The sequence below is a fragment of the Lathamus discolor genome, chromosome 1, assembly GCF_037157495.1.
Source record: "Lathamus discolor isolate bLatDis1 chromosome 1, bLatDis1.hap1, whole genome shotgun sequence".
NCBI lineage: Eukaryota > Metazoa > Chordata > Aves > Psittaciformes > Psittacidae > Lathamus > Lathamus discolor.
The window spans coordinates 147,576,228-147,604,046 of NC_088884.1; the positions used below are offsets into that span (position 1 = coordinate 147,576,228).

Below are 27,819 nucleotides of genomic sequence, written 5' to 3' on the forward strand. Positions count from 1 at the left end.
AAAAACACTGATTGCAGCGTGGCTGGTAACGTAATGATATTCATTGCATCCCAGTGTTTTATTAGGTTCCAGACCAAAATGGTCTGTTTCTCAAATATTGAAGAAATACTGTGTTCTCAAATCTCCTGTAAGCTAGCATTTGAGTACCATGTATATACTTATGCCTAAGAAAAGGGGAACTTTGTTGACTTAGAGATTGTGGTCGCATGTGTTAACGAGTGAGAATATAAGCAAAATTTGCTCCTATGAAAAGGTCTAAAGTAATCCTGTTGATTTAACCCTTTCAAGAAACACAGTTTTACAGATTTTAAATAAGGAAGTCACACAGCTGTTTCTCCATGTTGCTGTCTTGTGCGTACTTGCTAGTATTGATCTGAAAACCCTGCAAGGGACTCAAAAACATGTTATCGAGTGCATTTTTATTAAGATTTTATGTAGCCATTAGAGTGCATTATATTGAGTTATAATATAGAGTGCATATTTAAATGACAATGCAGAGATACCCTTCAAATGTATGAACTTCTGCTTTTCGTTTCATGTTCACTTGTAAATAGAAATGTCAATTAACTTAAGAAATGTTATGATAAATTATCTCCAGCATTAGAGATTGCAGAGATTTGATTAAACAAGCCATATTTATTTTTCAGATTTGTCGGCAGGCTTGTGTGTACCCTGTCGAGTCTGATCACTGCATCTGGTCAGGTTCCCTGGCAAAATTTAGCACTTGATTGTTTTTTGTACTTATTTTTAGGGCTGAAAAAGCTGGCAATAAGAAGATAATTAGAAATGTAGTGAAGCTGCCTGTAAGTGGTTATAAGATTTCTGTAAGAAATAAGTTTCTGATTCATCTGCCCTTTTTGCCTCAGTGGCCAAAAATTTCTTCTTGCATAGTATAGTGTAGGACAGGTTTCTAGCATGCCAGCTAGATGAAACCACAGAAAGACATAGATGCCCCATTCCTCTGTGGTGTTCAACTGCTTTGAATGAGATAAAAGGCATGTTACATGGGAATCAAGTAATAAACAATGATGCATGAAAATGGGGCTTAGCCAAATGTCACAGACTTAGGAATTTGTTTTCTTGTAGTTCAGGAAGAGTGCAGGTTTATTGCCTATTTTTTTCTTAAACTTGATAATTAAAGATCTGAACCAATTACAATAGGAAAAAAGGTAGTTTTATACACTTTTACTAGGGAGTTGAGAAGAACTGTCTTGATTTAAATAAGTATCAAGGCTATTCATTTCTACCCATGAATGAAAAGTGCAAGCATCATAAAATTGTGCAAATGTTAGAGATGTTTTTAAGTAGAATGTTAAGATAAAATGAATTTTACAAGTGTACTCAGACTATCCATGTACTTTTCCAGAAATCAGTGAGGAAGCTCGTTGCAGTTTTCTGAAAGTCTTCTGGTTTAAGGATATTTTTAGTTGTCTGGTTTTGGATAGATTATATCCCTTCTTGTTGTTCTCTCAAGGGTTAATATGTTGCATATGAATTAATAGTTTATGGCATATGAAACACATCCTGTGTCTATCTGGAAATCATCCATAGAGTCAAAAGTAATCTGTAATACAGTGCACCCAAAGCAGGATGTTAAATTGAAACTCTCTAAATCAGATTGAAGCTTTGATAGAGATCTAGGTTTCACAATCAGTCCCTATCGTGGTAACAAAAGCTTGAAGCAAACTTACCCTCCTTCCTACACTGGGTTGTCATGGTTGTGAACTTTGTGAACCACTTCCACATTAATTTGGAAAAATCAGGTGCAATTTTGTAAACCAATAGTAAAATCTCATTTTCCTCTTTTCAGTGTCATAATTAAGTGCAAATAATATCGGGTTTTCTTCAGACTCCGCAGTACAAATTACATGTATAATCATAAAGTATGCAATTATTTTCATAATAAAAATAATTAAAAAATCAGTATACAAATTGTATATACTTGTTTATACTTATTTTCTGAGGTATGCACTCAGCAGTATGCTCTCTGTGGTTTTGCCCAGTTGCTTTCAGCTGCTGAGTGATTCTGTTGTTGTAGAAGTATTTTCAAATAGATGTCTTTAATATTGTATGACAGCTCTGAAAGCGGTAAGTAGCAGAATAGATTTATACAAAGTTGCAGAGACTTTAGGTTAAATATTATTGTCCTGGGTTCAGCACTAGCTTAAACCACAACAGTTATTTTATGATGTATTGCACTCACTTAGATCACAGTATGCTTTCTGTGGTTTTGCCTCTCTTTTACTGCTGAGTGATTTTACTGTTGTTGTAAAACTATTTTCAAATAGATGTTTTTTAATATTGTGTGACAGCTTCTAAAGTGATCAGTAGCAGAACTGATTTATTCACTCTCATGGGTTGTGGATTGCACAGACTTTGTCTCTGGGTTAGATATTTAATCCTTCATAAATTAGATTATGTCCTCCTTAATAAACTTTACTGATTTATTTAAACTTTATTTATTTATTTTTAACAGGTGTATTAGGTGTAAGAAGTAATGTATTGTTACTTAATCAGGAAGGTTTATTCCTAGATATACCTAGGCATAAATTTAAAATAAGTCATATTTATTCTTGTATGTCCAGTTTGTCCAAAAGTCCTGTATAATTAAAATGAGATACAAGAATTAATCAAGTTGAATATACAGTATGTTGGCATTTTAAGATTATGCAATATTCAGGATATCGGTTTATATGATTTCAGTATAATTATAGTATTTTTATGAAGATTGTGATCTTCATTTGTAAGGATCATATAAACTTAATCAAGACATAGAAGAGGGTTTTTTTGTGAGTATCTTCCTTGTGTGTCAGTTATTCTGGGCAATTTGTTGGAGATAGTGATTGAAGAGTCATGAGATCAGCCCTTTCCTAAGTTAAAATGATTTTGTCCTAATGTTTCTTGGGAAACTTGGGCTGATTTTCAAAAGCCAAATCACTTACTATTTTTTATTTAAAATCAACTTTTCATCAATGGAAGCGTTGAAACCTACACCAGTGGGGATAAAGTTCAGGGAAGAAATATGAAGGATATGAGTGATTAAAGATATTTACATAAGAATACCCTGTTTGTTGGAAAATACTCTTAAGCAGTTACTACCTCTAATAGGAAAAATAAAAGGGTGTAGAAGTGATCATAGGTTACTATGGAATATGGATTTCATGTTTCTGTATTGATATCTGTCTAAACTCCTGGTTTAGGAGCACTGAGAGTGGCAGTAGTAGAACTTTACAGCTAAAATTGTAATAACTGAGTTAAATTATTGAAACACTTGATTCCCCTAAAATATCAAAGCAGCTTCTGATCCCATTTTAATAATCCTGGCTATTGAAAACTTCCCATTCATCAGCTGGATAACAGCAAAACCACATGTAGATTGTTGCTTGTGATATTTGCAACTCTTTTTAAAAATGACTGGTTATGGCTAGGAACGTGGTGGAAGTTACTTTGGGTTCCTCTGAAATTAGCAGCCACTGAAGCTGTTTTGTCATCCAGGCTATGATCTGATGGGAATTTCCTCAGTGAAGTCCCTCTTCACAGTGTTTTTCATAGATGGAAATGGAGGAATATTCATTTCAGAAGATTCATAATGACTAGCAATTCATATTAGAAATAAATAGTAATTAATAAATTAATAAATATAGTGTCGTGTAATAAATATAGTGTCATTTCTGCCTTTGTTTTTAAGATCAGTCTTGATGTCTCAAGAGAGTTATCACAGAATTTTGAACTATGAAGGCAGTCATGGACCAATATGTGAAATAATTAGCCAGAGCTGGCAGTGTGCGTGAGAAAAAGGTGATATAAATTTATATAAATCATCTCATCTACTATGAAATGGAAAAATACTAGAATATTATTGTTCAGTTTTATTCTTGTAATTTTAGGTGATAACCTAGAAAATTTTACAAAAATAACCTGGGTATGAGAAAGAGGTGGGATGGTGGTCTGTTTTGTCTCCCACAAGGGGATAACTTCTGAGATTTACTTCTCCTGCTTCCTACTGGCTACTCAATATAGAATTTATATTTTCAAAGTCACTGTTTTATTTATTTACTTTGAATAAGTAAATACTACCTACCTACTGCCAAAGAGCCACCATAAGCAGAAGAAAATTATATATCACACAGTCTTTGCCTACCATTGTAAATGCCTTTACTTTTAAGTATTTTTTACTACAAGGACTGAGTTCCCTCTTAATGCAAACCTATAAATGCCCTCTTGTTATATTTATTGACACTTCTTCACTTTTCCACTTTCTTAGCTATCAGTAAATGTGGGTGGTATAAATCAAAATATGCTCATGCAATAGTTTCTAAACAAGTTTTGAGAAAATTTACTACTTCTCAGGACTTAAGGCTAAAATAGCAAAAAACCAAAACCAGAACAAACAAACAAACAAAAAAAACCCTGAAAAAAAACCCTGTCTTTTTTGATTATCAAAGAACAATAAAACTTAAACTGATGTTATGGTTTTTTTAAGATACGATATTTAGAGCTAATTAGTTTCATGAGTAAAAGAGTAAACTTTTTTCTAAGAACACAGTTTTGTAAATGTTTAGGGGGAAAATAGCATACTGAACTTGATAGAAGAAAATAAACTGGGTAGTGAAATGAGGTCTACCATTTCTAGTTAGAAATATATTAGTGCAAATAATACTTTGTGCACTTTTTTTTCTGTAGAATTAAAAATACTTTACAACAGCAAATAGAATTATCTCCTGATATATGCAAATATATCAAGAAAATTAAGCCAGAGAGTAATGTTTCACAAGTTGATACACAAAGATAAGAAGTCATATGCTCGAAAGTCCTTCATGCCACAGGGCAATAACGTTCATCCATTCGGTACTTTTTTATGAAGCCCATAACATGTTTTCATTAAAACATGAAAGGTATTTAGTTAGAGAGCCCAAGTGAACTTTTAGTTGGGATCTGTACATTAAGGTCAGTGATATCTCAAATTGTGAGAGTTACAGGCTTTCTAAAGTTAGGTGAGGCGAATCCAAAACCTTGACTTGTTCTAAAGATGACAAGAGAAGGAGCATTTTGGCTATCTAATGCATCTTCCTATTGAATTCCTAATTTTTATTATATTTTTCTGTCTGATTTTCCCATCAGTCACCTTCACTCAAAATATTCCTCAGCTTCGTAAACTCAGGCTTTTCAACACACAAAGGATATATGGATTTAGATATATTAGATACACACCCTTTGAATTCAGACTACATTAATTTTGCTCACATACAATGCAAAGAGGCCCTCATGCCTTTATGTTGACTACTTTTGACCTAGTGTCTTTCTATTTTAAGGATATTGAACCTATAACTTATATTTAGCTCAATGTTTCTTTGTTAGAGAATAGTAACTCCAAATTTCAGGCACTTTATACCATGCAGTTTCAAGTCTGTGTCTCTCTCACATCACAGATTACATATGTAATTGTATTCTGTAGTTTGATAGTATCTCTGTGAAAACCTGTTGTAGGCTTTGGCATGTCCTTGCCTTGTGATTGTGAGCTTTGCATTATGATTAACTCAGTCTGCTACTTGCTTCGGCTAGTCTCTGACCAGCATACTCTCTTCTGCACTCCGTTGTAAGATTCCATGTTCTGATTCAGGTAGACCCACGTGGATCAGCATCATGATAATCATCACATTGAAAATGGCTTATTTCCCAATATTTTACCTTCTCATGCTCTTGTTTTTGGAGCAAGAAATCTTAGTTGAATTTTCCTGTTTTTTTTACAATTGGCTGATTAAGATTAGGTCAGATAAATATGCTCAATCATTTTAGTCTTATGTATTCTTGTATCAAAGGTGAAAGATTAAGCAGCATTACCGAAAGTGTGCTAGACAGTTTATTATTTAGTATTACAGTTTGTGTTTTTACATTGCCCTGTGGCTCCTTCCTGAATTTTCTGCCCAGATTTACAAATAAATTTACAAATAAAGAAGATCATATGTTTTAGCTGTTGGGTTTTTGTTTGTTTGTTTATTTGTTAATAGGAGGGTTCTTTATCTGACCTATTTCTGTGGTAGCTAACAATGAATAGCTCAGCACCTGGTGGAAAATTCTGTCCAGCCAGACTGAATGCTATCTAAATCTAATGAGGCAGATGATTTGATCTGAGAAAATATTCCTGGGTTTGCTTTTTGCTGTCATTTTCCCCAATGGTATCTAGAGATACCTAGAGGTATCTAGAGATACCCTCTAGAAGTAACTTTTGATTGTAGTTGTCTAGTCTTTCTCATAGCCCTTACTGTCATTTTCTGGTAACACTACAGAAGTGTGAATATATATACACACTTCTCCAAGCACATTTTCTTTTGGGGATCAATAATCCATTCTTCTTCAAACAGACAGATAGAACTTGGACCATCCAAAGCAGGCTACAACAGTTATCTTCTCATTGTTGATAATGTGAAATAATGAAAGAAAAAGAGATTTGATCAAGTGAATACCGGATTATCAATCAGATATTTATTTCCCAGTAGTTATTGTTGGAAATATGTAGTTTTACATAAGAAGTATGATTGTAAGTTTAATGCTTATTTCAGATTACAAACTCTAATGCATAAAACTCCAACAAAATAAACCTGTATGTCTGAAGCAGAAAAAAGGTTTAGCAGAGAAGTGATTTGTTTGGGACACTAAGGAAGATATCTTCACTGGACATATGCGTTATGTTAATGCATAACACTCACCTGATGTTACAGGTACATCAGAGTAGATTCTTTTCGTCCAGGGTCTACTTACATCAGGAAGGTCTGATAGGGAGGTATGGGCACAGACCTGATTCATCTTCTCTTTGCCTATACTTTGAGTAAATCTAATTTGGCTTTGCCTTTTATGACAAACTTAATTTCCAAATTACGTTTTGTATAAATAGCTTTATTTAATTATCTCTGCCAGAGGGGACCATGAGTTACACAAAATCCACATGACACTAGTTTTCTGGTCCCGATTACCCTTTTCCATCAGGCTGACAACCTTTTGTGTTCAGTGATGGCTTGGTGTTGCAAAGGCAATAGTGTGTGTACTATGTAAAGAATGACAAACCACACAGTTGCATGAATATTTGCTAGGACACTTATAAAAAGAAAAAGATGCCTTTTGAATCCCTTACATTATCCATACTCACTGTCTCTCTAGCTTAGCATGAATGAATAACTGACAAGAGACCTCTTCTAGAGACTACTCTTCTAGCTGAGTCCTCAAGAATGCCATTTCCCTACCTAAACTATGGAATTTACATGAATAGTTGTAAGCAATACCTATACTTCTGAATACTTCAACACATGGGTTAGCGTTGTGCCTATATTACAGTATTGTCAAAACCCCGTTGTTAACAAAGATTAGTATTTTCTTGAAAAACAGTCTTAAGTCCACTAATGCGGTATGAAAGTAGATACATATTAAAACATTCTTATTATGTAGTTTACAAATATTTCAAAGCTAATGTAATACACTTCAAGATTAATTGCTACTATTACCTCCATTTAGAAAACCTTGTGCCCTCTCTTGTATTAAAGATAAATTACTATACATGCGTATATCTGCCATGTGCATTGTAAGTATTGGAGTAATTTTATCCAAAACTTTCAACACCTTGACTGATAAAGTGAGACAGCATGTCACGTCAGTAAGGCCCAGAAACAAACTCTTCTCCTCTCCCACCCTGCTTTTCAGAAGATCAGAGAGTCATCTTGCAGCTCACATGTTAATTGTCGCTTATCAGGCCAGTTTTCTTGGAAAATACCTGGTCAAGCATTTCAAATGCCGCAAACAAGCCATCTCAGAATTGATCTGTTCTTTTAGTAGCAGAAGCTCAGACTCAGTCACTGTTTTTTCTTACGGGACCTCTACAAAGGGATGGCTGTAGGTCACCAGGAAAGACAATTGCTTCTGGTGGAAAAAAAATCACTGATATACAGTGACCTTTTGCCTGTGTCTGAGGAGCTTTCAGCAACAAGACTCAGCCTGCATAAGTTTTTCTGATGGTGGCAGCCCATGCTTATCTGTGTGCCTAAAAAGCAGGCAGAATTTTATCTTGTAGTGCATGAATAGTGAACCTGAGGTTTCTGGAAAGCCCAAATTTGTACAGGTTATCTGTAATGCATGTGTGCAACTCTCTTAGAGGGTAAGACCATGTTCTGACTATCATAGAAGGGGTAGTCTGTCTTCTTGGAAAGTAATCTATCATCTGATTAAAGTCCTTGATCATATTTTCATTAGAAACAATGTTTGCCACTGAACACCTAGCAAGATCCCAAGGATAGAAGGTGCATTGAAAGGCTGCCCTTGCTTCATTTGTAACTTGCAACTCATGATAAAAGGAAATTTACACAGTTTAAGTTTTCTAAATTTTTAATGTATTTGAACAAAAATTACCTTAATATGTTCATTATGTATATTTTCTACAGCATCCATCTAGATTGTCTTAATTAATTTTGATTTTAAGTCTTCTGAGACTTATTTTGCAGATAAAAGTCCTGCTCTTACACAGATGTCCCAATGTAAATGCCATGCTTCCAAACCATTTGGGATTTGAAGACAAGTTAGAGCTCTTCCCCTCTTACTCATTGCCACAAAGCTCAGAGTTCACATTCTGGCCAGTTTTAAGGCTGGATAAGTAATCTGAGTTGAATCAGGTTACCAGAGCATGAGTAATGGTTTACAGAAGTGGAAAGGTATAACTGAAGGCAGAATGTAGTTTTGAAATTTTTATTTAGCAAGTTGGCAATTGAGATAATGAAATATAGTTCAGTTGCCCATGATCAAAATTGGTTTAATAGTTCAGGAAGGAATTCTCAATCAGCTCAGAGGCTGACCCATTCAGTGAGAAGACCTCACCTTTGAATTATCATTGCAAAAATCACAATAAACTGCTAAATGTCGTGATATCCGTAACCAAATACATGGTTATTTGGATCTAGCTGAAGCTGATTATAGTCTTGACCTTAGCCTGTTTCTTGGAAGTGAGCTGTAATTTGCAAGTAATTCAAGACCTCCAGCACTGCCCTTGCCAGGCAGATACAAGGTGAAAAACATCCCCACTCATCCATCAGATACCTTGTCAGTATAAGGTCTTTTCTTTGATAATTACTGCAAAAGAATGATTACTTCCCTCTGAGTCAACCACAGGTTCAGCCTGACCTGGTTTGGATTTTTGGGTGTTTTTCAACAGTGGACATAGCTATGGGTGGCTATTCTAGAGAATGGCACAAATCAACAGGTGGTGAATCAGTCTGGTTTGCAACTGTGTTTTGTAGTGCCATAATCTTAAAGACAGATCGTTGTCATTGAGTCCTTGTGCTCATGGAAGAAGCAGGCTTATTTTCTAGTCAGTTGACATTTTGCTTTGCGGGTAGTGGTAGTGTGTGCAGTAGTGCCACAGAAATAAAAGTGTATGCTTTGGTATTCCTTCATGCCATGACCTGTTAGGAGTTAAATCCTCATTATAACCACAATACTATAGATGCTTCTTTCGCATCTATAAGAATGCTGGGATTTTCCTGACTTGAGAGAAGCTATGATAGTGTTTCCCTTTAATTGAAAAAGGCATTCATAAGGATTGTACATCAGACATCACTTAACATAGTAATGCGAAGGTCCATTCAGTTACCTTCCCCTCTTGTCCAGTTCAGCCTTAAAACTTAAGAATCAGACCTCTTTCTCATTTCTCCCCAGTCACCTCACTCTCTTGGCCCTCTTAGCTTCCTTCAGTCTGGTGGATGTAGTGGAACAATGATAGCACTGTAGTGAATTTGTGTCCTGATAATGACTTCAAAGAAAAAGGGAGGTTATTTAGCGGCAAATGGAAGGTACAAGTAAACAAGTATAAAGTTTTTGTTCCTTAAACATCTGAATGTGTAACTGAGGTTCACCTAGAAATCTGGCTAGGAGCCTATCTCTGTCAATGGTGTACAGAGCTCAGAGGAGCAGTGTATGCTAGTCTCGCTAACTCTCCAGGCTCATCTTGAGTGTTTATATTATGTTTGCTGCCATTTGTCTGGCATAAGGAGCATGTTATATGTAGTATAGACTTTATAATTTCATATTAAAGTTCCCACTATTTCCCCAAGTGAAGGGATATAATCCTGCTTGCTACAGCTTGCTACTAATGATTTATTTTATTGCTATTGTACCTTGTTTACTGATGCTTCATACAAGTTCGGACGGTGGCTTCCTTTAATATGCAGTCTCTCAGACTCATCCTTTCTAAGCAGAAACTTCAGCTAGGATATTTCTTACCCATTTCTGATCTGACTTACTATAACTACTTGTAATAATGTTCTCTTAAAAACGTCCTGTGTGGAATATTTTTTTTCCATCTATACAAAGCAACAGTAGAGATAATACCTGGAAAGCAATGCTGCTGATGTGGCAGACTAAAAGTGCAGACCAAACATTCTGATGAATCAGTCCATGCCACAGGATCTCTGCTTTCCAGTTCTCACAGATACCCTTTGCTATCTAGGAACAGTGCTGCAATACCATATTCAGTTCATCTGCATGTGGCTAGCAAGTATCTTTTACTCCTTTCTCTGGTTTAGATTCTTTTTTTGCACTGTATTTTGCAACAGCAGCAGTAGTGTTATTTGTTGTCACTGTTTATCACTGGGATTAATTAATTTCTGTTGGAGCAGCTCAGAACTATTCTCCAAAGCAGAATCTGAGAGGAATTTATAACTGCCTACACTCTTCTAGTGTATTTCTGATACTGGGGTTTTGGACTTTGGCAGATCACCTGGGACAGTGGGACTAAAACAGCTGCGATAGTTAATTGGTTTTTATAGGAAGCATTTTCTTTATGGCAGGAATAAATACTGCTATTCATATCAGCAAATTCCAACATTGTGATTTCCCAGAGAATTGTTACTCACTGTAAGGATCTGGTACTCTTGCATGTAACAGGCATAAACATACTGTCTGGAAAACATCTTCCTTTTTTATGTTTCTACCTGATTACCACCTTTCCACTTCTTAGCCAGTTTCTTTAAAGGCAAAGGTTTGCACTAAGCAAATTAAATAGAGCACAATTAGAGATCCTAGGAAGGGTGTCTGTGGAATGGAGTGGTCTTAGGAGCACAGATATCCAGAAGCTCTGAATTACTTGCATCAATTAAAAAAATAAATCCAAGAATTTCACCTCCTTTAAGCACTCTTTCTAACAAAAACGAAAATCTCCACTGATACTCTGTTGCTGGTAGTTCTATGTCAAGAACATATACTGGAAATACAAAAAAGACTACCAAAAATTAAGCAGAACTATTTATGCATTCAGAGTTACTAATCTGACTCCAAACTACAGGACTCTAATTAAAATCTTAACATGCAATTGTTGCATAAAGCTCACGAAGGTTTCCTAGATTTCAAAGCAAGTTTTGATTTTTTGCAATAAAAACTTGTGAGGGCTCCACTATGTGCAGCAATATTTTTTTTCAATATATCTATATTCTATATTATATCTATATTCTATATTCTATCTATAGAAGTAATTGCTCAATGTTTGCAAGAAAAATGAGATTTTTTTCCTTGTATGCACTGCAAGTGATGTATAATGCATGATAGAGGGATTGCTTTATAAAGGAATCTCCTCCACATTAGAGTCTAACACGTAATTATCCATTACAGAAATTGAAATGCAATTGCTGGACTGCATATTTCAGTCCTCCTCTGTTACCCAACAATCACATCTGTTTTTTAATTGCTAATTTTCTTCTGTCTTCTCTTGGCACAACCATTGTATTTCTTGTTTTCACCATCCCATTTTGGGCTGGTTTCTACCTTTAAAGCACATATAATTTTTTCAGCAGTTTAGTGTAACCAATAGTCATTTTTCTCTTTTATTCATCTTTATGAAAATTCAGCAAGCTTGTACAGTAAAACAGGTTGTAATCTGTCTCTTATTTTCATGGCCATCATAACTGTGAAAAAACACCTCTGGCTTTCTAGCAAGTTTCTTCAGTTGCACTTATCATGCAACTGAAAAGTGATTTTTAAAGTGCAGAATAATTTTAGTTCCAAATAATACAAAAATTGCTATTTTCAGATAAAATATATATTTTGGCCTTATAGGTATGTTTTTACATATAAATTTCATATATGTAATTAAAAGAAGCATACTTTTTTTCCCTTTTTTTTAAGTGGTTCCTTTCTAAGCTGCATGAAAAGTCACTATGTTCTCAGTAGGATTAGTAGCACCATCTGAAATTCGTTGTCAACCTGTAATTACTTTGTGTATTTAGAGAGGACAGGATAGAGAGAGAAATGTAAGAAACTGGAAGGCAGAAAAACAGACATTTCACTATCTTGAATATTCTGTGACTAAATGCACATTTTCTAAAGTAAAAAGCAGTCAGGCATAATCCTTTGGTAAATTTAGTCTGATATTTAGTATATCCTTTGATTATTTCCCCACTGTGCTTTAATAGTGACTCCAAGTTTAAAACAAAAAGCAATATAAGTAGTTTGAGATTTAATCTGAAAGGACAAAAGCATGTGATTTAACATGACAGCATGACATATTGGAGTATCAAAATGCATACTAAGGAAGGTCTTACTTTGGTAAGCACAAGTTTTTGTACTTGTTTTGTCAGAACAGAATAAAGCTAGAAAAAAAAAAAAAAAACAACCTGATTATATAAGAGAAATTGCATACAGCAGTCCCAAAGTTTAAATGCGTACATGTTCATTCTTCACACGGTAGGTTACTTTCTTCAGCACAGCAAAATTTCTAGATGTTATAGATAATATATTCCTCTGTTTCTTAATCGTATACATTCAATAGTGACTTATGTAATAATATATATCTCAGTGCAAATAAAAGAACAATTTCTACATACCACCCTACAAAATTCCTTCAGAGAAAGCTTTTTTTAATAAGGCTTTTTAATATTCATGGGGAAAAAAAATGAAGTTCCAAATATTATAGACACTTGACAGTTATTTAGTAGGAAGTACATATTACTGGCTGTTAAAGCCGTTCAACAAAGTACTTGTGAAACGGAGATCTTTATACATCACTGACTCCTAATATGTTTAAGATGTGTATTTACTACTGTAGTGTCAGTAGTTGGTAAATGAAATACATTTCATTGAAAGACAGAGCAAAGCATGATTACAGTTCATGTCAGGTTGACATTTTGTGATTTATTACAGAAATAATGCAGGCAACTATTTTGGAGATGTAGTCTGAAGCAGAAACTATTCTATTGAGTCTAGGAAAAAATACTAAGTCCCAGGAGCTGCTGAGTCATATCAAGAGAAGCCTGTATCATTAGTTGCTGTTTCACAGTTCTCGTGTGGTATATTGAATACAACATGTATTCCAGAAATAGTTCAGAAAGTGCAGCTTAAGGCTTAACTCAGTTTATCTTTCATATGGGTTTGGATAAAGCTGAAGGAAAATGTTAATGAAAATTGGAAACATAGAAAGAAATTGAAGGTGCTTCTTTCATTCGAAGTGACGTGTTTGGAAAACAGCGTCAATACATGAAGGAGAAAAAGTGACCACAGGAGCACGGTGTTCATTGTGCCCTCTTCCATTCAGAAGTTAAATATCTTAGAAAGAAATAAGCAAGAATTAATAATGCTTCACTGACAGGCTATCCACTTGTCTATTTTTAGGTAGTTTTGCAGGGCCGTCTATATTCCTAGCAAACAAAACCATTATTAAACTATTTTCAAGAGTGTTTTGAGAACATCAAATATTAGAATCATAGAATAGTTAGGGTTGGAAAGGACCTCAAGATCATCTAGTTCCAACCCCCCTGCCATGGACAGGGACACCTCTCACTAAACCATCCCACACAAGGCTTCAACCAACCTGGCCTTGAACACCGCCAGGGATGGAGCACTCACAACCTCCCTGGGCAACCGATTCCAGTGTCTCACCACCCTAACAGGAAAGAATTTCCTCCTTATATACAATTTAAACTTCCCCTGAGGTTTTATTATGTTTATTATGTTTTTCTGAGGTTTTTTTTTCTAATTTAGAGTATTTTTTGAAGAGAAATGAGAGCCAGCTGTCCAAAGGTGAAGAATTGATAATGTTATAATTAATAAAATATGGGTCCAGTCATTCAGATATGGGCTCTGCAATAAAGTGCAGTAACAGAATGCATAATTACATGTTAGCTTTTTGTCCTTTTTTAATTTTTTTCTTTTTTTAAAGATTTAAGTATGGAATTGAAGATTTTAACTCAGTGGTGAAGTCAACTTTATGTAATATAGTAATAATAATGTGCATAGTACAAAACAAAGAAAATTGAAGAGAAAACATATGCTGTTCCTGCATAGATTAATAACTGAGGCTTTAACAACAATAAATGGTTTAGAATTTAGTTTATTTAAAAATGGATCTTTTGCTTTATCTTCTTTTCTCTCCATATTGAAAAGCATGTGATATAATGCATGCATGAGGGAATGAAAGAGAGAGAATTTCTTGAAAGATTTGTGGAAGAACTTGTAAGTTTTTATCTGTCTTTAAGATTAGCAATAGATAAGCCATGTTCCACATGTCTTTTTCAGTTAAGTTTGGTGTGTTTTTTCTAAGCACAATTTCTGATGCACAATTTTCCATTAAAGGTTGTTTGTGTTTGGTGTGTTTTTTCTAAGCACAATTTCTGATGCACAATTTTCCATTAAAGGTTGTTATACCAGCCCCTCTCATTTGAATATTGAACTTACTTGAGAGAAACAATATCAATGCATATCTATGCATTATTTATACATCACAGCACTTGGTTTGTAGTATGTAGAATATAGTGACAGGAGTAAACATACAGCTCTGCATATCCAGCTTTGGATGTGAGTTTTAATCAAGCATTTGTGCCAAACGTTGATTATCCTTTAATCAGCTCAAATAAACCTGAACCTGAGTATTACATGGCACATGAAAAGGGCTATTTTTAGATTCAGAGACAGTCAATGTTAAGGTAGAATGAACATTTCAGAGATGAATTGCTGGAAAGCTGAACTGGAAAAATATTTTTACTTGCATAGGATTGAGATTTTGCTGTTTATAGAGAACATCATTTTGCAGTCACTAACTAACAGGTAGGTTTTAATTTTTCTATTCTTTTCCCTTTACTCATAACAGAATCCATGCAGTGTCTGGTATGAGACTGGGGAAAATGTGGCCAAATATACAATACTGTCATGGACAAATTCATTCCTTGTAAATCAGTCACAAATTGGATGGATAAATAGGATTTCCTTTTGCTCCTTCTTACTGAGTCTGGATCTCACTCAAATTTCTTTAAAACTGACAGGCTGATATATTTTTATTTCACTTTTGTGATAATTATGAAAGTGATAATTATCACTGTATTATATGGTAGTTTTCACTGCCAAAATTGTATAACTGGAAAAAATATATTTTGTACCAGTGTATCTGAAATTCAGCCTAAACGTTTCTTGGCTAAACAGCAAGCTATTCTCTGTGCAATAAAAAATATTCCAGGAGATTAGGCTGGAACAGCATTTTCTTCTCCTCTTTAACATCGATAACTAAATTAAAAATAGTCATCAGAAAGAAAAAGTAAGAAATTTCTGATTTCAGTTAGCTTTCAAGTGAAAAAAAAGGAGAAAGCAAACCAAACCAAATAAAAAATCCTGAGCCATGAACAGTTTCAGCCCCAGTCCAGGTAATATTGCCTATTGTCAGGACATGTACAGTCTGCCACCTGTCATGCTATTGCATTTCGTGACCAGCAGTTCATTGTCAACTATCTTTTTCACATCCTGTGATTATACTTATTTCATGGATAATTTTAAAATATGCTAACAAAATGTTACTGACATAATATGCATTAGAATAAATGAATAGATAAATCCATATGGTTCTAACCTAGGAATTTTTTACAACTGTCCTTGATCCGTAGCATATTTGACAGTGGTTAATTAGGCAGATCTATTAGCCAGGGAGTCTTTACAGAAAATCATGGAACTAAAATGATCGGTCTCTGCAGCTGTGTACCTAATAACTTTTTAGTGTATCTGGGTCAAATGCTAAACAAATATGTGGCCTACATCTTCATCAGTGTGAACAATTTATTTCTGTGGACAATATCTTATAAGACATCATGTCATTCAAATTTTATCTGAGCCAAACTGGGATTTTGGCTCAGATTTGGCTCAGATTGGCTCAAATTGGGACTTTACACTGCCTAGTCAGTGTAGAGGATGCTCAGAGATCTGATCTCCTTTTAGAAACGTGGTTATAACTCTAGCCTTTAATTTGAAGCAAGTGTAGATAAATTTTAAACCACTTTTAATTCTGGTTAATATATTAATAAATAATACTGCTTTCCCAGCTGTTGATCTGACACATGCGCTGAGACTAGAGGTCAGCTGTGCAGCATGTGTTTCCATGGGCAACAGCTGAAGAAGCTCGTATGAAGTAAAAGAAGAAAACAAGCGAAGTGCAAAATCCTTTATGAACATCTGACTTCTGTCTTAAAAGATGTATTTGAAGTGTACTTACTGACTGAAAAGAAGATAAAAATTGGACATATTCATGGCATTCATTTCATTCACCTATGATTTTGAAATACAAGGGGTTTGGCTCTGGGTTTGAATATAGTATAGTACCATTTATTTATTTATTTAGTTAGTTAGTTAGTTGGTTAGTTAGTTTTATTTTTTTTAAAAAAAGCACTCACAGCAGTTAATATTTATATAGTGGGTCCCTTACATTGTACAGGAACTAAAGCTGAAGAGTCAAATACCAAAAGGTATGACAGAAGCCCGTGACATTTAAAAATTAAATTTAATTCCAGATAATCTGGAGATCTATAACCAAAGTAGTTGAATGGTTTATGGAATTGAAACAAAAACATAACTCTTACAGGTAATTTGAAGTCACTGTAGTTTTTGTATATATCAGTTAGGCATATCAAGTAAATAAAGGAAGAAATCAGTGTGGAGATTATAAAATGGTAATTGCATCAGTCTGGGGGGAAGATGTTACAAAGAATTAGGATCTATACATTTTAGGTTTTAATGTTTTACTGCTACTCTGTAGGCAAATGGCCCATATTAGCCATTCATTTATAATTTTTTTCCTGTGTCTGATCATCCCACCCACAAGGCAGTTATAAGTAGATTATTACAACATCAGTATTGCATTTTCTACATAGAACTGCAGCACAGAAAGCCTCAAGGAATAGGGCTCAACTCTCCCATCCTATATTCTCATGTTTTTAATTCTGAAATGCACATTTCTTTCATTAATGTAATTTGTAAGAGGGAAGTAATATTACAAGTCCATAGTATTTTCTTGGCTATTCTTTTTAAATTATTATTTTTTTTAAAAAAGCTGTGGTGTTTAGGGCTTTTATTTATTATCCTTTATTTACAATATTAGCATGATACTGAATTGAAGATGAGGGTTAAGCGTAAATAGTAAAACTTCCCAAAGTGTATGAGTTAAGAATATAGTTTTCTTCCTTGAACCATCCCTAGTCCTTATTTGTTTGTTGAATAGCCTGGATTTCATGGGTCCAGACAAGGAATGTAAGGCTGAGTAATTCAACAGTGACTTTCCTTCTGTACGTAACTCTGGGCACACTGATTAAATTGGAGAAGCAGATATACCAACGCTCACAGGAGATGTGCCTATGTCTTCAGAGCTAGTGAAAAGTCACACATCTGACAGCTGTGTCTTCTGATCAGTCAGACAGAAGACTGAAAATCACGTGGAGAAGTATCAGTTGACTATATAAATAAAGATGATGTAGTCTAGGCAGGACAGATTGGCTGAATGCATCGAGGTGTGTCCTGTTGTTTAAATGCCATGTCAAGTGTCACAGAATCACAGAATCACAGAATCCCAAGGGTTGGAAGGGACCTAAAAAGATCATCTAGTCCAACCCCCCTGCAAGAGCAGGGTAACCTACAGTACATCACACAGGAACTTGTCCAGGCGGGCCTTGAATATCTCCAGTGTAGGAGACTCCACAACCCCCCTGGGCAACCTGTTCCAGTGCTCTGTCACTCTTACAGTAAAGAAGTTCTTCCTGATGTTAACGTGGAACTTCCTATGCTCCAGTTTACACCCATTGCCCCTTGTCCTATCACTGGATATCACTGAAAAAAGCCTAGCTCCATCATCCCGACACCTACCCTTTACATATTTGTAAACATTGATGAGGTCACCCCTCAGTCTCCTCTTCTCCAAGCTAAAGAGACCCAGCTCCCTCAGCCTCTCCTCATAAGGGAGATGTTCCACTCCCTTAATCATCTTTGTGGCTCTGCGCTGGACTCCTTCAAGCAATTCCCTGTCCTTCTTGAATTGAGGGGCCCAGAACTGGACACAATATTCCAGATGCGGCCTCACCAAGGCTGAGTAGAGGGGGAGGAGAACCTCTCTTGACCTACTAACCACTCCCTTTCTAATGCACCCTAAGATGCCATTTGCCTTCTTGGCCACAAGAGCACATTGCTGGCTCATGGTCATCCTCCTATCCACCAGGACCCCCAGGTCCCTTTCCCCTTCACTACTTTCCAGCAGGTCAACCCCCAACCTGTACTGGTACATGGGGTTGTTCTTCCCCAGATGCAAGACTCTACACTTGCCCTTGTTAAATTTCATCAAGTTTCTCCCCGCCCAACTCTCCAGCCTGTCCAGGTCTCGCTGAATGGCAGCACAGTCCTCTGGTGTGTCAGCCACTCCTCCCAGTTTTGTGTCATCAGCAAACTTGCTGAGGGTGCACTCAGTTCCCTCATCCAGGTCATTGATGAAAATAAGTGTCATCCTCTCATGTATGTGTTCTGAAGCAAGAAATCATATATTGAAACTTTTGAGTTTCTAGTGCTGCATCTGAACTGTTTCCTCAGCTTGCTTTCCCTGAAGGCATTAGTAGGGGAATCCATCCCTGAATGTGTCTGCATTCTGGAACATAACTGAAAACAGAACAGTGCAGTTTTTTGCTTAGTTTCTCACTGCACTCTTAAAATTTTAGCTGTGACACCTATATAGGTAACTTCTTTTCAACAATTTACTTTAAGGAAATTATTTGTACTCTTTTAAAAAGAAGTTTACTCGACTTACTCTTTTTCAGATATTACCAATTTTTTTCTGCTTTGCTTTCAAAATCTCCTATCACAGCTACCTGCTTTACTTGTCTCATCTTGTTCTATATTCATTCCATTCTGTATTGCTTTTACTCTTCACTACTTTCATTTCATTCTCAAAACTTTAAAATTGCCCATGTGTTTGCAACATTGTGTTTTCACACCAAGCACTTTCTTTGGTTCAAAGAGGTAAATGTTTCAACTTTTAAACTCTTCCTGTTATATATAACTGGGTATCACATTGGTCTTATTTGTTATATTAACCTTATATCCAGCTCTAGCCTTTAGAATGACTAGTCTTGATGGAGGATTTTTTTTGTCCCATAAACACCCTACACCCACAGTAGTTTACTTATATCACTTGGGCTTCATTCAGATTGCCTTGCAGTTGACATATGTAGACTTCTGCTTAAAGCATGTTAGATGTTGTAAACAGTTATGTTAGTGGCAAAAATAGCTAAGCAGCTGATGTCCATTAGATGAAATATTGTTAATCAAAAGTGTTTGTGACTGAGGGGTCTTTTCAGTAAAGGTCTAAGCCAAGGATGTTGCTCCATTTATTTTGACGTTTACCTGTGCTTTGTCTTACTTTTTTGTTTCCTGGATTTTAGTTCCAAGTTAGCATTTGTTTGTTCTTTATGTTGTTAAAGAATTACTTTGATTCTGTTGGAGTTCAGATAAAATGTCCTTTTCAACTACTTGTAGAAAGTAAACACCACACATGTACCCTTAGAGCTCTACTGAGGGGAAGTGTATGTAGATACCAGTGACTGAGTGCTTTTATACCCCTCCATGTTGTGCTCACCTCACAATATTCAAATATGGCACCAAAATATCCAACCCTAACAGCATTTTTTAATGGAAGTGACTTAATGGGATTTTATGGTATTCTGGTACTTTTATTTTGCAATTCATACTTCAAGGGGGTAATTTTGAGCATTGATTAATTCTCTTTTCACACATCTGTGTAATTGTTAGTACTTCAAAAAATGGAAGTGCTATTTTGATAGTTATTGCCATTAATGATCTATTTGTGATTGTGCAGCATCAGTAGAATAGGTCTGAAATCAGATTTTAATATTCTTGCTAAAATTATTCATAGTTACTGATGGAATTTCTCATGGATGAGGAAGCCAGACATTTTTAAGTTATATCAGATACTGTTTGTCTGTCTCATTCTCCTTTCACAGAGCTTCTGTTGTACTTTGGCTTTGGTACAGTTATTTGACCTAAGAGATCTTGTCTTAATTTTGTAAACAGCATTCTGGACTGATGCAGCTTTCTCTCCAGATACTTCCCAATCATTTTATTGCTACTAAGTAGTTATTTAAGTTCTATTATGTTTTTCATGCTTCTCATTATTGCATTGACTGGTAGGTTCAAGGTATGTTTCAAGGTAGTTACATGACCTGATACAGTACCTCATAAAAAGAGAAGTAGAAAACTGCTGCAGAAAAATTACGGACTCAGTCAGAGATCAATGCGATCAGACAAAAGCCATTTAATACAAAGCATCTATCCTTTTTATACTGTTGTCTGCATCTACTTACAGTAGCTTGCTATATTACAATCAGATACATATTCTTGTAACACACAACAACTACGGCTACATATACAATAGCTCACTGTATTATAGGATACATATACAGTAGCTTGCTGTAGTATAATTAGATACATCTTCAATAGCTTGCTGTATTATAAATGGATACATATACAATAGCTTAGTATACTATACTTTGATACATATTCTTGCAGCACACAACATCTAGTAACAATTTGTCAAATAAGCGCATGAGAACTTAACCTTTAAAACTTGCTAACAGTTCACTATTTTGTATCTTAGCACATTCCAATTTCTTCTTATCTTGCTTGCACTGTTACTTTTGCTTCTTTACCCACGTCCTCCTTCATCCTTGATTCATGTCGAACTCCACGTAGGCACTTGCTGACTTGGGAACGTGGCCATTCTTTGCTAAAAATCCATCCACAGAAAACTGCTACCTAGGTGAAGCTGCAATGTCTGTTTCACTTTCTTAGCAATTCCAGAAAGAATTTTACATGCATGGTCTGTATCATCCACATTTTTTATAAAGCACTTAACTTACTGTGAGTGTTCTGCCAAGCTGACACAAGCCCATGCCATGACTGTGTGCAGGATAGAAGGTATCTGACAATCCTGGATGGTCAGAGCCACTTTTCCTGCTCTGGCTAGCTTACTAGTCTTTCTAGGACAAGAATCATCATCATCATGGCTTGACTTCACAAACGAAGATTTGGGAAGGGCTTTACTCATGCTTACTACAAGCACACTGATGACTAAAAAGGCCAATGTGGGATAGGCAGATCTGGTTGCAAAAAGCACAGTGAAAGGTCTCCTTGGGTGGTATAGGCAGGGGGTGATTCTTTGTACATTGTCTTTTCTCCTCGAGACTAATTCTGCGTGAGTTCTCAAAGGAGACAACGGCGTTACGGGGTGACCGATGTCCTGAACCGCCTGCATGCAGGGTTGGGTCTGTGACTTCCAGTGCACCTTATCACCTGCTGTTCCATCCCTCGCCTGGGGAGGCGCCCCATCCCTCGCCAGGGCTTTGCAAGCGTGAGTAAACCCTTCAGGCCTGCGCAGTGGATTTTTTAGGTGAGGCACTGCGTGCGTGGAACTGCCCCCACCCTTTACACCTGGGGTTTATCTGCCAGGGCCTAGGGAGCTTGGACAGTGACAGCAAAGTCCTCAGGTCGTAGGTCTGATTAGAGTGTCCTTCTCTTAGACGGATGACCTTACAGAGCTAAACGAGCTCCATCTGCCCGGGTTTGAAGTTAGAGTTGTCCTTCTCCTAGGATGGTTGCCTGAAGGCTAGTGAGCCCATCCTGCCCATGGACACACTTTGTCCATGACACCATAACCCCACGACAAGGGGGTGTCCGTGAAAGAGAGGACAAGAATAGTATCCTAAATATATATATATATAGCTAAAAATTCTGGCCATAGCAAAAAGACAACATCCTAAGAAAATATATACAACTCTAGTGAAAGAGGACCATGCAAATAGCAAATAAAAGAACAAGTTTGGGATGTTTTGTGTTTTGGGGGAATGTGAAAAACAACCAGAAGCTGTAAAGGTAACTTGATGCTCCTAAAATGATTTCATTCCCAGTCACTAAAAGCTTTTCCTTTTGTCCTCAGTCAAAGCAAAAGTCTTTGGCTTGGCAGTTTGGTTTTTACATTGAATTACAGGCCAGGCCCTTGTGCCTTTTTTATTACACTAATCAAAATATAACCATAGATATTTAGTTTGCTTTACTACAGGCTTCAGATGAAATAAATTTAGGACTGTCCCTACTGAAGTGCAGAGATGCCAGGTCTGCTCAATAGAATGTAAGAAAAAGTGACTTTGAAATAAAAGTGACTCTTTGTAACGTGCCTCTGAAGTAACGGCATTTCAGCATTACTGTAGCCCTCTAAGATAATTATACACACGATCCATTTACACTGCTGCACCTTCTCTTGGTCCTTAAGATGTGAGTGCTCATGTCAGCTGCCAACTGAACTATCCAAAGGTTTTAATTAGATACGCTCTACAGCTATCAGATGTTATTTTCTTCTTCCCATTCTGAATGAGCACATCGCGGCAGCTTGCTCTTTCAGATTTTTCTTTATTTATTAACTGTTTCTTGTTTTCATCAGATATTTTTCTTGCCCCTACCTATGGCTTTTTCTGTTTGTTTATATATGTACCCTGTGGGTAAAGGGAGTGTGAATAATAAAAACATGCTGAAAGTGATCTATTTATTTGAATGTTGCAACAGCTGGCCACATATGTAACACTTCAGGAGCAGAACTTCCTGACCTATACCGTTAGAATAGAAGCTCTCTCCCAGATGAATTAAAAGCTTCACAAACTGAAAATTTGCATTTTTTTTTTTTTACATAGAAGGCACAACTGTTATCCAATTGAAACTGTTACCATAGAAAAAAAATTGAATATTTATATAATCTTTCATCCTAGAAAAATGGGGCTGTAGCTAGGCTCACATTTTATAAAATATAGAATCGTAGGACAACTTTGGTTGGAAAGAGTGTCTGGAAATCACTTTGTCCCATCTGCTGCTCAAAACTTGGCCAGCTTCTTAAACAGGATTGGTGAGAATCTTTTTCATTTAAGGTCTGAGTATCTCCAAACCCCTATGGGCAGCCTGTCTCAGTGTCTGACCAGCCTTATAGTGGACAATTTTTTCCATAATGTGCTCAGAATTTCCCTTGTTGCACCTCGCTTGTTGTCTCTTGTCCTTTCTCTGCATGCTTCCAAGAAGAGTCTGCCTTCATCTTCTCTACAGCCACCCACTGGGCAATGGAAAGCATTGGTTACCCTCTCCTTTACCTTTTCTGTTTCAGGATGAAAAAACCCAGTGCTCTCAGCTTTCCCCTAGCTATGCTTTGGAAACATCCCAGCCAGTTCCATACATGCAGTGTACATACAGTTTCCCTCAGGTCTACCCATCTTCTGCCATAAGCTGTATGACTGTCATTGGCACCAGGGACCAGAGAGGCCATTGAGCAGATCTGGTCAGGAAAGACCAAGAAAAATAAGGTATTGAGTGCCTCAGCCTTTCAAAGTTCTTTGTCACTAGGTTCCCACCCCATTTCATGCCCAGGTTCTCCCCTCTGCTATACCATAGCAGGTTTTTAATTTGAGAACAATTATGCCATTGTAAGAATTATGCAATATGTAAGAAAAGCAAGAGGATGCAGTAGCGAATGAGGAGCAATGGGTGCAATGGGTGCTACTGATGATACTGGCCTCCTGTTGATTGCAGAGGAGGTGTATTTGCCTCTTATGACGCTGGAGAGGGAAAGCAGGTTAAAAAAGGCAGGTGGTTGCTACTCTTCTGTCTCTCAGAAAAGTGAGGCAATGGGATCTGCTGTTCTGTCTGTGTACTGACAGTCAGTGCAGCCTCTTGGAAGCTCAGAATGGATCTCAGAATAAGCACTGTCCATGTAAGGTCCCAAAAAATGGAGTTTGGCTTAGAAAAAGTGAGTGATTTTTTAAAAACAGAAAATTTCATCAGAGAATACATAGATGTTTATGTCAACACCTAAACAGCAAAGAAACATGGGGAAAGCTTTTATTGATGATAAGTTAAGATAAAAAGAAGCTGAGAAGCTGAAAAAGGAGAAGTCAGTTTTGAAAGAGAAATCAAATTTGGAAAACAGGGACAAAACCTGTGGAAACATTTTTAAAGTAGGGAGTAAAAAAAAAAGAATTTTAGGTAATGTAATTCATTCCACTAGTTTTGGAGGTTTCTTTTTCCACATTATGAGCACAACCAAAAAGCCTTGAAGGACTTTACACTGATTTAATTCTTATAAAACTTATGGCACTGTTTTAGTAAGTCATGTAATGAGTAAAAAGAAGAAATCCTTTATACTTGGCTATATATATATGTAAGAGAGATGGTATATTGAAAATGTGGGATCTGAGCATGATGTGAATGGTATGGAATAAGGGGTGGATACTGTCCTGGGTTTGCCAGGAGCCATTTTGATCCTTCTTAGTAACTGGTGCAAGCTCTGTGCTTTGACTTCCAGCCTGGGCAGAGAGCTGATAACACCGATTGTTTTCAATTGCTGTTAAGTGATGTTTATTCTGGCCAAGGACTCTGTGAGTCTCATGCTCTGCTGGGGATGAGGGGAGGCCGGGAGGAAGCAGAGACAGGACACCTGACCCAAACTAGCCAAAGAGGTATTCCATACCACAGCACATCATGCCCAGGGAGGTAACTGGGAGTTACCCGAAAGGGCACACTCCCTCTTCATGGGGGTCGAACTTGTTCGGCGGTGGTATCATATTCTCTTGTTATTTTCTCTTATCAATATTATCATTGGTGGTAGCAGTAGTGATTTGTGTTATACCTTAGTTACTGGACTGTACTTATCTCAACCCATGGGAGTTACATTCTCTTGATTCTCCTCCCTATCCCTCCGGGAGAGGGAGGGTCGGGGGGGGTGGGGGTGGTGAGTGGACGAGCTGTGTGGATTGGTTTAAACCACGACATTGGCTCAAGCAATCTATTTGGGCACTGATTCTTACAAATACTGAGGGATGAAATGAATTCTTAGCCTTGGATATACTGGGAATAGCTTCTGAACAAAATTAGTGAAACAAATATGCAGTAGGATTCCTCTAATGAGTAGAAGTGGCCAAACACTAGAAAACTAGAAAACCAGCTTAGAACCATTTCAGCTTGTTTAGCCATAATTCAAAGTACTGGCTCTGTATTTCTTTTACCTTCATGTTTACCAACTGATAACTCAAATGCTTGGAATTTGTACTGCAATTGGAAATTGGAATTTGGCCTTTGGCAGAGATTCCTTTAACAATTCTGCATGCAGATCTTGCTTAGCATAGCTTTAAGGTTGTGTTACTGATGTCACCAGTGAAGCTGTCATCCTCATTTTTTTCATCTGCTGTGTAGGCAGAGGGTTTTGTCTTCCCCTTTACACATTTTTTTCTTTTTTTCCCTAGAGTGTCGTTTCACAATTGTGAAATCGTGGCTTTTCCAGCACCAAGATGTGTGGTGGCAGTTCCAAGCAAAATGACTTCTTAATTAAGTTCTCCTAACTGTTTAGGTGCATTACTGCCTTCAGCTTTGTGAAGTTGTGACATTTCAATGCAGGAAAGATGAATGTTACTAACATAGCTTTTCTTTTGCACCAATGTGACGCATGCAAAGGCATGATAGTTTATACTGGACTAGAACTCCCTTTGTGCTTGTACATCTTATGAAAGCCTAGTTCAGCACATCCTAAGCCTTTTCCTCTGAAAGCTGAAAGTAATTTTGAGGTAGGTGGTGTTTCTCCATCTCTCCTTGCTGACATCTAAGTTCATCCATACAAAAAAAAGGCAAATGAGTTCTCAGTCACGTGGATCAACTCACAAGGTTTCAGGATTACCACAAAGATCAATTTTATAGTTAGAAATTGATCAAGTTGTCATCAATTGACTTTGTGGACATTAATAATTCTTTACATCACTCTTGTGAAATAGAAGCAGAATTATTGACTTTGAGCTGAACAGAGAAAGCACAGAGAATAAAAGTTTGAATCAAGTTCCCCAAAAGAAGATAGTATTTCAAAAGCCAGCCTTTTTATTTTATAGTTTTGTTTATCAGTAAATTTCCATTTAGTTTATTGTAGGAAGAATCAATACTTGAATCTGTCTCTAACATAGAGATTTATGAATTATGACATGAGTAAAAAACCTAGCATACTTTTGTGTGTATTCTCTCTCAAGCATTATTCACTTAGATCTGCACTTCAGAAGGGGGGGTGTTCCCACAGGGACCTGAATTTTGCAGATGGGTTGGTTAAAGCCAGTATTGAAAGGATAAATTTGCACTGCATAGTCAGTTCGCCTTTACAACACTGGCCTTAAATGTCATGTTTTCAACATACTTGTATTTGTGGAAACTCTTCTGTGTCAAGAAGTCCTCAGTTGTTCCACCACAGCTTTCCCAAAGTATAGCTGTACTGGTTTGTGCCACCTGAGTGTCTGACTCACAAAACTGAAGAGGATGTTTATTTCAAAAGGAATTGTTTCAGCAGTTGATGTTTTTTGACAAAATTATACTAACTTCACTTGCACTCCATTCTTTCTAGAGATATTCTAATACATGTAAAAACCAAAGCTGCAACAGGTATTGTCACAGTGGATGCTTGAATAGTTTTCTGATAAGTATTGGTTGATGTCTAAGTCCTCTAGCATTTGCTCCCCACTCTGCCATATCTGGCATCTGCTGTCATTGTGGTTTTGCAACATTTTTAATGTGTGCTAACTACTGGCCTCAGGGATGCTTTTGCTGAGAACAGGAATTTTCATCATCAATTCTTTGCCTAAAGGCTCAGCAGCATAAAATAAGAGTAGTCAAAAATTGGTTGGGTGGCACAAAGTTAAATCTGCAAGATTAGGGGTCTTTCTTAAATCTTCCTGCTCCCATTGTTCAAGAAAAATAATTGGAGAAATGAGAAAGACATCCTGCATAGAGCTGATTTTGACAGTTAAGAAATGCTTACATCTCTGGGTTCCATTAAATATACTTCCCAAAGCACAGTTCATTTTCCAGCCATTTTAAAAATAATGTGTTAAAAGATGCCCTCTGATATGTCTGTATCCTGTAGGAAAGTTACTTGACAGATTTTCTTGAGTGACTTTGTGTTCACAAAGTTGCATCTGCTGTGTTAAACCACACTGCTGTATGTTTGCCAAGCTGTGGTAACATTTGTATGCACAGGTTTGAATCTCTTGAACTACACAGGCATAAAATTCTTACTTTGAGGGTTGTTCTGGTTTCAGCTGGGATAGAGTTAATTTTCTTATTAGCTGGTGCAGTGCTGTGTTTTGGCTTTAGTCTCAGAACAATGCTGATAAGTCACCGATGTTCTAGTTGTTGCTAAGTAATGCTTATTCTAATCAAGGGCTCATGCTCTGCCAGTGAGGAGGGGTACAAGAAGCCATGAGGGAGCAGAGGCCTGACCCAGACTAGCCTGAGGGATATTCCATACTACAGCACATCATGCCCAGTATATAAACTGGGGGGGAGCTGGCCATCACCAGTTAGCAAGTGGTGAGCAATTGTACTGTGAATCACTTGTGCGTCCTGGGTTTTATTCCTCTCTTTCCCCCACCTATTATTACCATTGTTATTGTTGTTGTTATTACTATATTTTACTTTATTTCA

The 27,819-nt window shown here is 36.7% G+C and overlaps 1 protein-coding gene across 3 annotated transcripts in view; it reads left to right on the forward strand.

The window, feature by feature from the left end:
- Nucleotides 1-27,819, forward strand: part of KCNIP4 (potassium voltage-gated channel interacting protein 4) — a 437,792-nt gene that overhangs the window by 227,210 nt on the left and 182,763 nt on the right. The window lies entirely within an intron of this gene.